Genomic DNA, 14,453 nt, shown 5'->3' on the forward strand with positions numbered 1-14,453 from the left:
ATGGTAATGAAGCAGCATTTCTGTATTTTAGTAATATTGTGCAGGAGCAGGGGGTCCCCTGAGCATTAATTTCTGGCTCAGGGAACCCCCTGCTCACTGTAAAATATTATTAAAATACAGAAATGCTGCTTCGTTACCATAGCACATAGCCGCTAAGGTAAGGAACGAGTGTTTATTTATATATGTGTTTAATTTATACTGTACATGTGCAGAGGGTCTCCGGAGCAGAAACGTTTTGGTTTTAGGTCCGGGGACCCCCTGCTCCCCGAGATACAGGCCCCTTTAGGGGGTGCCGGTATCCCTCTGCTTTGTGTACATGCCGCGGTCACGTGATCGGGACCTTTAAATGCAGAGGGATACCGGCACCTCATAAAGGGGCCTGTATCTCGGGGAGCAGGGGATCCCCGGACCTGAAACCAACGCGGTTCAGCTCCGGAGACCCCCTGCACATCTACACTATGAATAAAAATGTATTTTAAATAATTTTGAATGTGCCAATGTGTGCTCAGAGAGAGCAGCGGATCTCTTTCTGCTGCAAACACATCTCGCCCCTGCCGGCCTATAGTATCATTGATGTGCATATACAGTACTGTATGTGTATGTTAGGGGTTATAGGGGTTGTTGTTATACAGTATGTATATATATATATATATCAACAAAAGAAGAAATATATTAGCGCCAACCTATCACTATATAAAATCTCTATAGAGTAAAAATATAAATAAAAGTGAAATGGAAAATGTTATTACAAATAAAAGTAAAAAACCTATGCTAAGCACAGTGGATGTGGTAAAACGTTTTAAAATAATGAACCAATAAAATACATAATAAAATATCAAAAAAGAAAATGTCCAGAAAAATATATGTAAAAGATATACAAATCCCAAAATGTTCCAATTGCTATCCAAAAGAGTCTCTGCAGCACGAATGAAGGGAACACCACTTCCTTAGGATATCTACAAAAACACAGAAAAAACAGGGGCACTCATAGCGTAAAATTGTATAACAATAAATTTATGGAGTAAGGGATAAAAATGCACACTCACAAACAAAGCTGAAAAAAATGCGTTTTTGAGTACAACTCAGCCCGTTCAGATGCAGGAACCCAAGGAGGAGGACTTCGGTGTGATGTCCACGGTGTGTCTTGCCACAATAGCCCCTCTAGGTCCTGGCAGGGACCGAGAGCCACGAGGGACGCCGCCTTCCCCTCTCTCCGGTGCTACACAGAGCATACACTGAATAGAGTCTTGCGTGAACTCGATGATGTCAGCGAGGTTTCAGCCGGGGGGAGTTCACAGTGTAAACAGGAACTTGAATGTCTGAATGGCTGGTAGCAAAATGCTAGCAAAGCAGCAGGAGTGCAATAATGTAGATGAGTGCAAATAAAATATATAACCTGGACAGTAGGCTCCACAGCAATCTCTACGCGTTTCGTCTCAAGCGAGACTTCATCAGGAGTTGGTAGCATAGGCATTACATACAGTTATATAGTACACATGACCAATAAGATCATAGGAGGCAGAGGATTAGTAATGATATTTGTAATGACCAATGACCAATGACATTTTACTTAATTCTTCAGGTTAACCTTTTTTGGCTGATTTATATGTTTAATTTCTGGTCTATAATTGTGATATATATTTTATGCATTGGTTGAAGCGTCTAATACTATATGCTATAACATACTTGGTCTTTAGGATTAAAATTGTGAATCCTTATCTATGTGTGCTCTGGCATATATAGGGGTTAATCCAACCCTAATACTCATCATGTGTATCTCATTACTAATCCTCTGCCTCTTATGATCTTATTGGTCATGTGTACTATATAACTGTATGTAATGCCTATGCTACCACTCCTGATGAAGTCTCGCTTGAGACGAAACGCGTAGAGATTGCTGTGGAGCCTACTGTCCAGGTTATATATTTTATTTGCACTCATCTACATTATTGCACTCCTTCTGCTTTGCTAGCATTTTGCTACCAGCCATTCAGACATTCAAGTTCCTGTTTACACTGTGAACTCTCCCCGGCTGAAACCTCGCTGACATCATCGAGTTCACGCAAGACTCTATTCAGTGTATGCTCTGTGTAGCACCGGAGAGAGGGGAAGGCGGCGTCCCTCGTGGCTCTCGGTCCCTGCCAGGACCTAGAGGGGCTATTGTGGCAAGACACACCGCGGACATCACACCGAAGTCCTCCTCCTTGGGTTCCTGCATCTGAACGGGCTGAGTTGTACTCAAAAACGCATTTTTTTCAGCTTTGTTTGTGAGTGTGCATTTTTATCCCTTACTCCATAAATTTATTGTTGTACAATTTTACGCTATGAGTGCGTCTGTTTTTTCTGTGTTTTTGTAGATATATATATATATATATATATATAGTGTTCGACAAATCACCCAAAAATCTACTCGCCCAACCAAAAAATCTACTCGCCAACCTAGTCCCGCCCTCAACCCCGCCCCTAGTCCCGCCCCCAACCCCGTCCCTAGTCCCGCCCCCAACCCCGCTTTAAAATAAAATATATAAATAATATACATTTAATAAATTCCTAGTCAGAACAACATTCGTTTTTGACAAATGTATTTATTGTATTATATTATACTACAATTAGTCCTTGTTACGTGTATGTGTGTGTGTGTAAATGTCGGATCTAGAATTAAAAGCCAGGTGTGAATGACTAGTTTCCTGAACCCCTTAACCAGTGTCTGGATGCCCCCGCTTCACAATATCTAAAGCAGCTATCCCACCTGGGATCTTACCTGATCCGCAGTCCCTCAATGTCCAGGTACCCTCATTCCCGCAATGTTATACATTGGAGGGGAGGTGTTCCCTACCTGTCTTCTGAGTTAGGGGGGGGGGTTCCGATGTCTTCCGTGTGAAGCTTGAGTCAGATCTGGAAGAAAACAGTATAGGGCAGTTAAGATTTTGGTGTAGTATAGGGCAGTTAAGATATATAGGGTAAATAAGAGCTCCAGATCCAGAGTGTGAGTGACAGAGAGAGAGAGTGTGGGAGAGAGAGAGAGAGTGTGTGGGGGAGAGAGAGAGAGAGAGTGCGGGGGAGAGAGAGAGAGAGTGTGGGGGAGAGAGAGAGAGTGTGGGGGAGAGAGTGTGGGGGAGAGAGAGTGTGTAGGGGAGAGAGAGAGAGTGTGGGGGAGAGAGAGAGAGTGTGGGGGAGAGAGAGAGAGTGTGGGGGAGAGAGAGAGAGTGTGGGGGAGAGAGAGTTTGGGGGAGAGAGAGAGAGTGTGTGGGGGGAGAGAGAGAGTGTGGGGGAGAGAGAGAGAGTGTGGGGGAGAGAGAGAGTGTGGGGGAGAGAGAGAGAGTGTGCGGGGAGAGAGAGAGTGTGCGGGGAGGGAGAGAGTGTGCGGGGAGAAAGAGAGTGTGCGGGAGAGAGAGAGAGTGTGCGGGAGAGAGAGAGAGTGTGGGGGAGAGAGAGAGAGAGAGTGTGGGGGAGAGAGAGAGTGTGGGGGAGAGAGAGAGTGTGGGGAGAGAGAGAGAGTGTGGGGGGAGAGAGAGAGAGAGTGTGGGGGGAGAGAGAGAGGGAGAGTGTGGGGGGAGAGAGAGAGAGTGTGGGGGAGAGAGAGTGTGTGGGGGGGGAGAGAGAGAGTGTGTGGGGGGAGACAAAGGAGAGAAACGGTGGGTGACACACACAGAGGGTGGGTGATACACAGAGAGAGAGAGGCTGGGTGAGTGGCTGGCTGGGTGAGTGGTTGGCTGGGTGAGTGGCTGGCTGGGTGAGTGGCTGGCTGGGTGGGTGAGTGACTGACACTGACTGGGGCAGGGGTGACTGACACTGACTGGGGCAGGGGTGACTGACACTGACTGGGGCAGGGGTGACTGACACTGACTGGGTGTGGGGGTGACTGACACTGACTGGGGGTGGGGGTGACTGACACTGACTGGGGGTGGGGGGTGACTGACACTGACTGGGGGTGGGGGGTGACTGACACTGAATGGGGGGTGACTGATTGGGGGGGTACCTCTGGTGTGTCACACATTCTCCCATACACACAGACACACAGACACACACAGACACACACACACAGGGGGGGAGGAAAGGCCATGACCAGCACCACCACGCTCCTCCCCCACCCACCCACGCCCATCTCCTGCTCGTGGGAGGGGGGGGGCAGGCCGACATCCCCCCCATACCTCACACGGTCGTAGTTTGGGAGGTGGCAGGCACATTGCGATGTGTCCCCCAGCGGGCGCCCCAGGGGACAGTCAGCCCCGCCGTGGCCGCCACTGCCCTGCTCCCCTCGAGGGCATGAAGCTTGTGGTCGAGCGGGCAGACGGGCAGATGGGCAGACGCTCCCGCCCCACCCCACACCTTATGCTGCGCCATCATGATAGCTGGGCACACTCTCCCATGCACACACACCCATGCATAAACACAGACACACACACGACAGGGGGAAGAAGAGGAAAGGCCGCGCGACCACCACCCCTGTCCCGCTCTCCCCTCCCCTCCCCTCCCCCCTGTGACCATATCCAACACTGCGCGGGGATCGGCAGGAAGTCGGGGACAGGGACAGAAGGGGGGACACCCCGCTACCATCCCCTGCCCCGTGCGGGGATCAGCAGGAAGACGGGGTAAGTGGGGACAGGGACAGAAGGGGGGACACCCCATACCATCTCCTGCCCTGCGCAGGGATCAGCAGAAAGACGGGGTAAGCGGGGACAGGGACAGAAGGGGGGACACCCCCCTACCATCCCCTGCCCCGTGCGGGGATCAGCAGGAAGACGGGGTAAGCGGGGACAGGGACAGAAGGGGGGACACCCCCCTACCATCCCCTGCCCCGCGTGGGGATCAGCAGGAAGACGGGGTAAGCAGGGACAGGGACAGAAGGGGGGACACCCCCCTACCATCCCGTGCCCCGCGCGGGGATCAGCAGGAAGACGGGGTAAGCGGGGACAGGGACAGAAGGGGGGACACCCCCCTACCATCCCCTGCCCCGCGCGGGGATCAGCAAGAAGACGGAGTAAGCAAGGACAGGGACAGAAGGGGGGACACCCCCCTACCATCTCCTGCCCCTAGCGGGAAGCGGGGAGGAGGCTTGCAGGAGGCAGGGAAGGATCAGAGGGGCCGCAGAATGCAGAGATTGGAGAGTACTTACTCTCCAATAGATCTCCGGCCAGAAAGAATGGCCGCTCGTTGGGGGCGGGCTCATATAGAGCCTGGCCACGCACCCACAAAGCCTGGGAGCGCGCGCCAATCAGCAATCAGGTAGGTGGAGTTTTTATTTTTTTTATTTTCAGCGCGAGCAGGGAAATTTAGCGCGAGCGCGGGAAATTTAAAAAAACAAGCACGTTTTCTGCTTGGGCAAATATTTACCCGCCCGGGGGTTAAATCCACTCGCCCCGGGCGTGTAAATGTATAGGATTGTCGAACACTGTATATATATATATATAAATACTGCATTACAATTCATGAATTTATGCCATCTGGCGGACACGCGAAGCATTGCAGCCTAGTAAATCCTGAACCATTATCAATTAACACATCAACCGCGCATCAGCCAGGCATGCACCTGGCTGGGAATGCAAAAGGAGCGCGGCATGCTCCAGGTGAACAGCGTGGCATTCCAGGATCATGCCAGGTAAAAGCCTGTGATTTATAAGAATAAAAGCTGCCGCTGCTGTACCAGGTATATCAAAATGGTTCCACGGCATAAGACGTAGAGTGTACAGTATGTCATGAGTGCAGCAAAAATTAAGCAACTGGGGATATTTCTCTTAATATTATGGGGAAATCAAGATTATCCTGATTGTACCCTGAGCACTCGGATGTAGATACCTTTAGAATATTTTAGAGCAGTTCCTTGTCTACTTGTCATTGACTACTGGTCAGAATTTTTTTAATGAGTACAGACAGAAATAGATAATGGTTACCGGTTCTTTGGGGGCAACATACTGAACAGATTTCTGATGTTATCTCCTTTTTAGTATTTTTACTTTTGCTGCCATGTAATAAGCAGACAATAAAATACTTTTAGAACTACAGGGTGACAAAATTCTCAAACGGATCATTAATCAAATAGAAGTAAAGCAAGTATTGATTAAACTGGTTATTAGCTAAAAATAACAATGCACATCTCAACATGAGATGGGAGGTTATTCCTATTACAATAGCCTCCACTACAAAACTTCATTTTTGGATAGGTGGTAAGATATTACTAATATCTGCATGAAAGTTGACAGACTAAACTTCAAGATTGCAGTGTGAAGCATTTAATTGGAATACTCAAAATATGTATTCTTGTTCATATAATAATTGCTACTAAAATGTACCCTCAGACTCACAAAGAAACATATTTTCATAGATTTGACTAGTGCATACTCAATTCTGCTATTTCTTATACCTTGTACCAATAATACACAACACAATTATTAAAGGACTCAGAAATTGTTTAACATTAGTTAAAACAGTGGATAATAAATAACACTTAACAAAACCAATAAACCCCATGGTCCCTGGCAATGTTAAAGCAGAAAAACATGTGCAATACTATTGTTTTTTTTTAAATATAAATCCATTCAGCAGTAATAGATAATAGTGACTGTTTTTGTTGTTGTTTTTATTCAACTTAATGTAATTTTAATGAGTTTTAAAGCATTGTTTGATTTCTATAGCAGGTTTTAGCACACTGCCCAACCAGTGCAAGTTATTTTCAACACTTTCCTGTTTGTGATCATTTGTTGCCAATGTACCCAGCAGTCTGAGCTGTAAATTGTAACAATAGATAATGTTACCTTAGTAATATAAGGATACATTGTAGCTACTGAGATAGTGACTGAAGGATTGATTGAAACTTAAAGGCAGCCATTATATTAGGTACACAATCAGGATTTTACAAATTTATAACAGGAGCACCAAATGATTGCCAGCCTAGGTAAGAATGTAGAATTATACATTGTCACATACTTTACATAAACAAATAAGAAAAAAAATGGTGGAAAGTAGTATTGCTGATTTAAACGTAAGTAGTAATAATTGTGAACAAGTCATGTCAATCACAATCACACGTCACTGAAACCATGCTAACATCTCCCCATTGTTGTGCAACAACAAACACCATTGAAAAAGATTTCTGCTACCTTTAAGGTGACAGAGAAAACGGACGCAGAGAACGGTCAAGAAAAGTAACACAAGTCACACATGTGTTAATACTTAGACCTGCGGCAATATGCAAATGTAACTCTGCTCTGACTTGCTCCATACAATTGATTTAAAACCAGAGATAGAACATGAAACACAGACAGAGCCAATGCTACATCCAATGGCACGAATACACCGTACAGTGCCTAAATATATATATATATATATATATCTTTTGAATAAAATGGTCTTTTAGTTTAACTCTTTGGCCAAAGTGTCGTAAGCCTTTGAGCCCCTCCAAGGCAGACCACGTCTCAAGGGTCCTAACACTAATTTAAATTCTTAATAACCTGTACATTACCAGGAAGAATGATTAATAATAAATCTGTCAAAGTTAGTTGCATAGTTCTAAGTCTGATTGAAGCTCTTATTAACCTGTATAATACCAGGAAAAGCACTCTGTATTAGATTTGTCGCAATCAAACTGCACGCCCCATGAGTGTGGAAGGTCTTTAACCATTAAAAAGTGGGAGGGGGTGAGCTTCAAACTAGGGAAGGAGGAGCCACCCTCCAAATCAGCTAGGACCAGCTGAACTAGAATGGCAAAATATACAGGACCCCTATAAGCTCATATTAAACCCACAATAACCCCAACATATATATATATATATATATATATATATATATATATATATATATATATATATATATATATATATAAATATATATATATATATATATATATATATACATGCATATGTGTCAAAAGAGGAGTGCTACTGAGCATGACAAAATATATCTGTGTTTCATGTTCTGTCTCTGGTTTTAAATATATATTGATACAACAATGGGGGAAGGGAAGGGGATGGAGACCCTCGCATCAGCCTATAATGAAGTGAGATAAACAACGGTGCAATAAGGGGAGAGAACAGGATGATTACTAGAGAACAAAGACACCCTCAGGGCAGCACTCATTGTATGTGAAAATGTAGTGATGATAAACTTAAAATTTAAATGTTTTAATTATGTTAGTTAAAATAAGTGTCAAAATCGTTGAAATAAATGAACAACTGACAGTGGTAAAACAACACACAAAACAGACAGAAATACACAATACTAAAACTGAAATCTAGGGGGAGAGGTAGAGATCCTACCTATCTGCCGATTAGCAGTGATGAACAATCATTGACTGAATAGTTTGCCCCCTGGTTCAGCAATAACAAGGTTAAAAAGCCTGTAAAATAGATACAGGTGACGGTGGACTGACATGCAAAGGTATATGCCAAAAAATGCTATGCAAAATATACAGTAATAGAGTGAAAGCTCACTAATGATGGTGTAGTACAGCCACAATAGGCTAAAATGTTGAAGTAGCTCTGGTCGTGGAGGATCCCTCAATGCAGGGTTAATCAACCTTAACTGTAGGTTGGTAGAAATGGTAATCTAAGTGTTAATAAACAGTGCGCACAGGAGCTCACAAAGTGTGGTACTTAGCTCTGGGGCACGGATCTAGTCCGTATCCAGTTATAGCCCCCTAGTTCAAATGTGCCATTATCACGCTTATTAAAGCCTCACAACATGCAGAAAACAATAATAGTTAAGTAGTTATTTTGACTGTCGATAGCTAAGTGCACAAGAGCTTACAAAGTGTAATGTCCAGCTCTGGGGCACGGATCTCGTCCGTATCAAGTTATAGCCCCCTAGTTCAAATGTGCCACTATAGCAAGTACGGTAGCAGGTAGCAGAAACAAAGTGAGCAACCACATATAATTAGCAGAGGGAAGGAAGGGGTACATTTAATGCAATAATAATAATATGCAGCAGTTACATTTGAATATTCAGGGTAGGGTAATAATAAACACACCGTGCCCCTATCAAAAGTATATACCAAGCCCTCGTCAGAGCTTGCGCAATATAGTAACGCTGATGTAAGTTAGTTGCCAGCTCAGAATTCAACAGGCAGCGACACCACATAAAATACAGAGTGTCTATTGCATATAAACATTGTATCCCTTCATGCATACATCGGCACTTAGCAGTGCCTCTCACCCTCTGCCCGGCATGTGCAAGTCAATACGTGATGACGTCAGTCCTGTAGCCGCCTCCCACCTGACGCACGTTTCGCTGGGGCGCTTTTTTTTTTAAAAGTGCCGCTAAGTGCCGATGTATGCATGAAGGGATACAATGTTTATATGCAATAGACACTCTGTATTTTATGTGGTGTCGCTGCCTGTTGAATTCTGAGCTGGCAACTAACTTACATCAGCGTTACTATATTGCGCAAGCTCTGACGAGGGCTTGGTATATACTTTTGATAGGGGCACGGTGTGTTTATTATTACCCTACCCTGAATATTCAAATGTAACTGCTGCATATTATTATTACTGCATTACACTGGCGACACACTTTATTCGAGCTCGGCTAGTCCCACGAATTCGGGTATACCCGGGTGTATTGAGGTTTGTGACTGTTTTCTGCCCGAGTGCATTGAGTTATTTTCCGGCAGGGATTGAAGCATTTTATTCCCGTTGGCTGCAATACTGCACAGTACATATATATATATACTGCATTACAATTCATGAATTTATGCCATCTGGTAGACACGCGAAGCATTGCAGCCTATTAAATCCTAATCATTATCATTTAACAGATCAGCCGCCCGTCAGCCAGGCATGAACCCAGGCTGGGAAGGCAAATGCAACGGGGCTTGTCAGAGGTGAGGAGCGGCGCATTCCAGGTATCTGCCAGGTACATACCGGGTATTTGCTCGAATAAAGTGTGTCGGTGCAGTATATGTACCCCTTCCTTCCCTCTGCTAATTATATGTGGTTGCTCACTTTGTTTCTGCTACCTGCTACCATACTTGCTATAGTGGCACATTTGAACTAGGGGGCTATAACTTGATACGGACGAGATCCGTGCCCCAGAGCTGGACATTACACTTTGTAAGCTCTTGTGCACTTAGCTATCGACAGTCAAAATAACTACTTAACTATTATTGTTTTCTGCGTGTTGTGAGGCTTTAATAAGCGTGATAATGGCACATTTGAACTAGGGGGCTATAACTGGATACGGACTAGATCCGTGCCCCAGAGCTAAGTACCACACTTTGTGAGCTCCTGTGCGCACTGTTTATTAACACTTAGATTACCATTTCTACCAACCTACAGTTAAGGTTGATTAACCCTGCATTGAGGGATCCTCCACGACCAGAGCTACTTCAACATTTTAGCCTATTGTGGCTGTACTACACCATCATTAGTGAGCTTTCACTCTATTACTGTATATTTTGCATAGCATTTTTTGGCATATACCTTTGCATGTCAGTCCACCGTCACCTGTATCTATTTTACAGGCTTTTTAACCTTGTTATTGCTGAACCAGGGGGCAAACTATTCAGTCAATGATTGTTCATCACTGCTAATCAGCAGATAGGTAGGATCTCTACCTCTCCCCCTAGATTTCAGTTTTAGTATTGTGTATTTCTGTCTGTTTTGTTTGTTGTTTTACCACTGTCAGTTGTTCATTTATTTCAACGATTTTGACACTTATTTTAACTAACATAATTAAAGCATTTAAATTTTAAGTTTATCATCACTACATTTTCACATACAACGAGTGCTGCCCTGAGGGTGTCTTTGTTCTCTAGTAATCATCTTTAAATATATATTGCCATGCTCAGTAGCAACTCCTCTTTGACACATACGCATATATATATATATATATATATATATATATATATGTATATATATATATATATATATGTATATATATATATATATATATATATATATATATGTATATATATATATATATATATATGTATATATGTATATATATATATATGTATATATATATACAGTATATGTATATGTATATATATATATATATATATATATGTGTGTATATATATATATATGTGTATATATATATATATGTATATATATGTATGTATATATATATATATATGTATATATATGTGTATATATATATATATATATATATATATATATATGTATATATTGTGGTTCTTTTGGGGGTTCAATATGAGCTTATAGGAGTCCTGTATGTTTTCCATACAATTGATCTCAACTCATCTCAACTCATCACAGACAATCGAAGATGTACCTGAAAATGGTACAGCTTAGATTAATACATAGGCGTTGCCTTGCGCTGGTATATTTCAGTTCGACAGCATTATATTGCTTATAAGGCCCACAGCTCCTGACCTCTCTCCCCATGGTCCATGGCAGGCTGCGGTGCCTCTCTCCCCTGGACAGAGCGAGTGGGGATGTTGCTCCCCTAGATCAAAGTTGCTCCCTGTGATCAGCTGATAGTTTCTTATATAAAGTGTGGTCTATAAGTTGTTTGCTTCTCTGATGTTATCATTAATATTAATGACTACCACAGCACCAAATTTTCCAACTGGTTTTATTGTAATTTGTGGATTTGGAGGATATTCTAAATGCCATGGAATCTGAAATGCCAAGGTATTTTGGATACCAAGAAGATTGCTTGAATCAGGACAGTAGATTCATAGCTCATTATGGAAACCATTAACACCTATAGCACATTCTAGGGGGAATGTGTCTACAGCCCTATTCACACCTACATCTGTTCACATGTCACACTGATCCATGGATGAGTACACCAATGGGCAATACTATAGTTACAATATGCAAATTTTCTTAATATATCATGCACTTATAAAGATCCCTGTTGTGATTAACCTCTGGCACTACAGTATGTATTTAAACCTTCTGTATTCAGTGTAAACTACATATTTGCAGAAGAAAACTATGTAAATGTAGTTAACAGTATAGCTGAAGGTCTGTGATTTTTGCAAAGTTCTGTTCACTATGATGTAATCTATGAAGAACTATCATGTTTGTCTATTAAAATGTATCATAACCTATCAAAAATCAAAATAACAAAAACGATAACAAATATAAACAGAATGATTAAAGCAACATTTCATTATTTTATAAATCTGTTGTTTAGTATTAAATGAAACTTACTGCATTGTTTTCATTCTTTATGCCCTTTTTTTTTTTATATATATATTACGCTTTATTAGGTTGCTATAACAACCTTTGAGGAAGCCACAGAATTTCCTCTTTTGATATAGACAGCCATATTTGGTGCCCTGGGAAGCAGGATCTTTAACAATCGATCACAGGAGAACCAATCGTTTGGCAGCAGCTTAAATAATTGGAAGCATTACCCTTTTAAATGATCAAATACATCGTAATAAACTGGCCTCAACACCTTTTTGCTCTTAAGCACTGTTGGTAACGTAAGCTCTGAACAAAACACATATTCCCAGAGATAGTAACCTGCAGTCACTAGAGCAAAAATTGTATCTAAATATCTTTTTACATCCTATGTCCATATTTTTTATTAAGATTCATGTTTCTCCCACTGAAGAGGCAGATGTTGTTTCTAACAAGGAAAGCTACAGCTAGTTTTCTGATATGCCAAAAGTGATGGCACCTTTGAGGCACCAGAATCTCTAGCCAAGGCTATTTCTGTGTGATAAATGTTTTCCTTCATTCTCATGTCATTTTATTTGAGCTTTACAAAAATGATACAATGTAATGATAAAATTAGGCATATGTGCCTTCCAATTTAGATGCAAACATAAGTAAATTTACTGTGAACAATGCAAAGACAATAATTTTGCTTAAAAGCATGTCCACGTTATTGTGCGCTTTTTGAATCTAAGATAAGGAAATAATTAGGAAAACATACTATTGCGTATTGTAAATTATATGATATTTAAAATTATTGCCAGAGGAGTTGGTTTATTGTGTTTTAAAGACTTTAAACTAAATTAAGTAATTAGTTAATGTATATGATATTGTGGGGGCTGTGCACTAAGCAGTGATAACTGCATTTATGTGAGATAAATGTCTTTTAAGACCGATACTGCCTGCTGCGCGTTTTACAAAGCAGTGATAAAAGTGCAGTATCGCCCTTAAAAGGCTTTTTTTCTGTGATAAAAAAAGTCGCCCGGTCAGGCAAAAAATGGCAAACCCGCCGTTTTTTTGCCAGTCTGCGCGATTCACAAAGCAGTGATAAGTGTATCGTACTAAAAAAATCAGCATTTCTTTTCACCAGCTAAATGCTGGCGCAAAGGAGATGAAGCCATGAATAAAAGCATTGTTATTGTTTTTCCATGCACACAATTAATACAAAAGGCTGGCGGGGCTCCCCGGGTGTTGGCATGAATAAATGTGTGTCTCCCGGGGGCTCCAGGTGTTGGCGTGAATAACTGTGTGTCCCCTGGGATCCCAGGCTGTAGGCGTAAATAACTGTGTGTCCCCCGGGTCCATGGAGCTGATTCACATTAATTTTAATCGAAGGAGAACCTGTTATTGAATCAAATGAATAACAATTGAATGACATCCATCTTCATAACTTTATAGTCTAACCACAAACATTAGGAGAAGGTTAATTTAAAGAGCAATCCTCCCGTGATCAGAAAACAACCCCCTGATACTAATCTAACCTTCTGCCACACCTCTCTAGATACAACAAAGAACTTCCTGTGATTTAACACCTTCATGACTCAACATGTTACATACAAATGTCATGATTATGTGATTTTTAACAACAATGAGTCAGATTGGGTCACATCCTACCTTTGACTCTGGATTAATGAATTGTGTTTCTTTTCGGATTACATCATTTTATATTATGTGTGTAACACATCTCAATCAAACTATAATGTCTGCTTGGATTACTACAATACAAATGTTCAACATAATATAAAACACATGTGCCCTCCTTTACACTAATGTGGCTTATTAGGCTGCCTATTTAAAGGATACAAGGAAACACTTACCTTTTAAGGGAGAAATGGATGTCATTGCGAATTGTGGTTTGATGGAGTACTTTGTGAGGAGGAGGGAGATTCTCTTACAATTTAGGATATGAAGAGAGAGGAGAGAGAGAGAGAGGAGAGAGAGAGAGAGAGGAGAGAGAGGGGAGAAGAGAGGAGGGAAGAGAGAGAGAGAGGAGAGGGAGAAGGAAAGGGAGAGAGAGTTATAATTCCCTGTAGGTCGGGAATTGGAGGCCCGACATTTCAGAACAAGATGCTCCCTAGAGGGGTTAAGTGAGGCCAAGGTCATCAGCCACTATCAATTGAGCTTAGCAGCTATCCTTGAACTCTATTAGGAGTTAAGAGAAGATTTAGAGCAGATAGGAGTCAAGCAGTGTCTGGTCTTGTTAAATTGCGGAGCTCTTTACAATTTCTTGCTTCTGTGTCTTTTCAGACAACTGTGGGCATAGTAGGCGGAGTTTCACAGACAACATTCTAGCGGCCCCTTAGCCAGTTACTATGTGCACTGCCT

The sequence above is a fragment of the Ascaphus truei genome, chromosome 3 (genome assembly GCF_040206685.1).
Source record: "Ascaphus truei isolate aAscTru1 chromosome 3, aAscTru1.hap1, whole genome shotgun sequence".
NCBI lineage: Eukaryota > Metazoa > Chordata > Amphibia > Anura > Ascaphidae > Ascaphus > Ascaphus truei.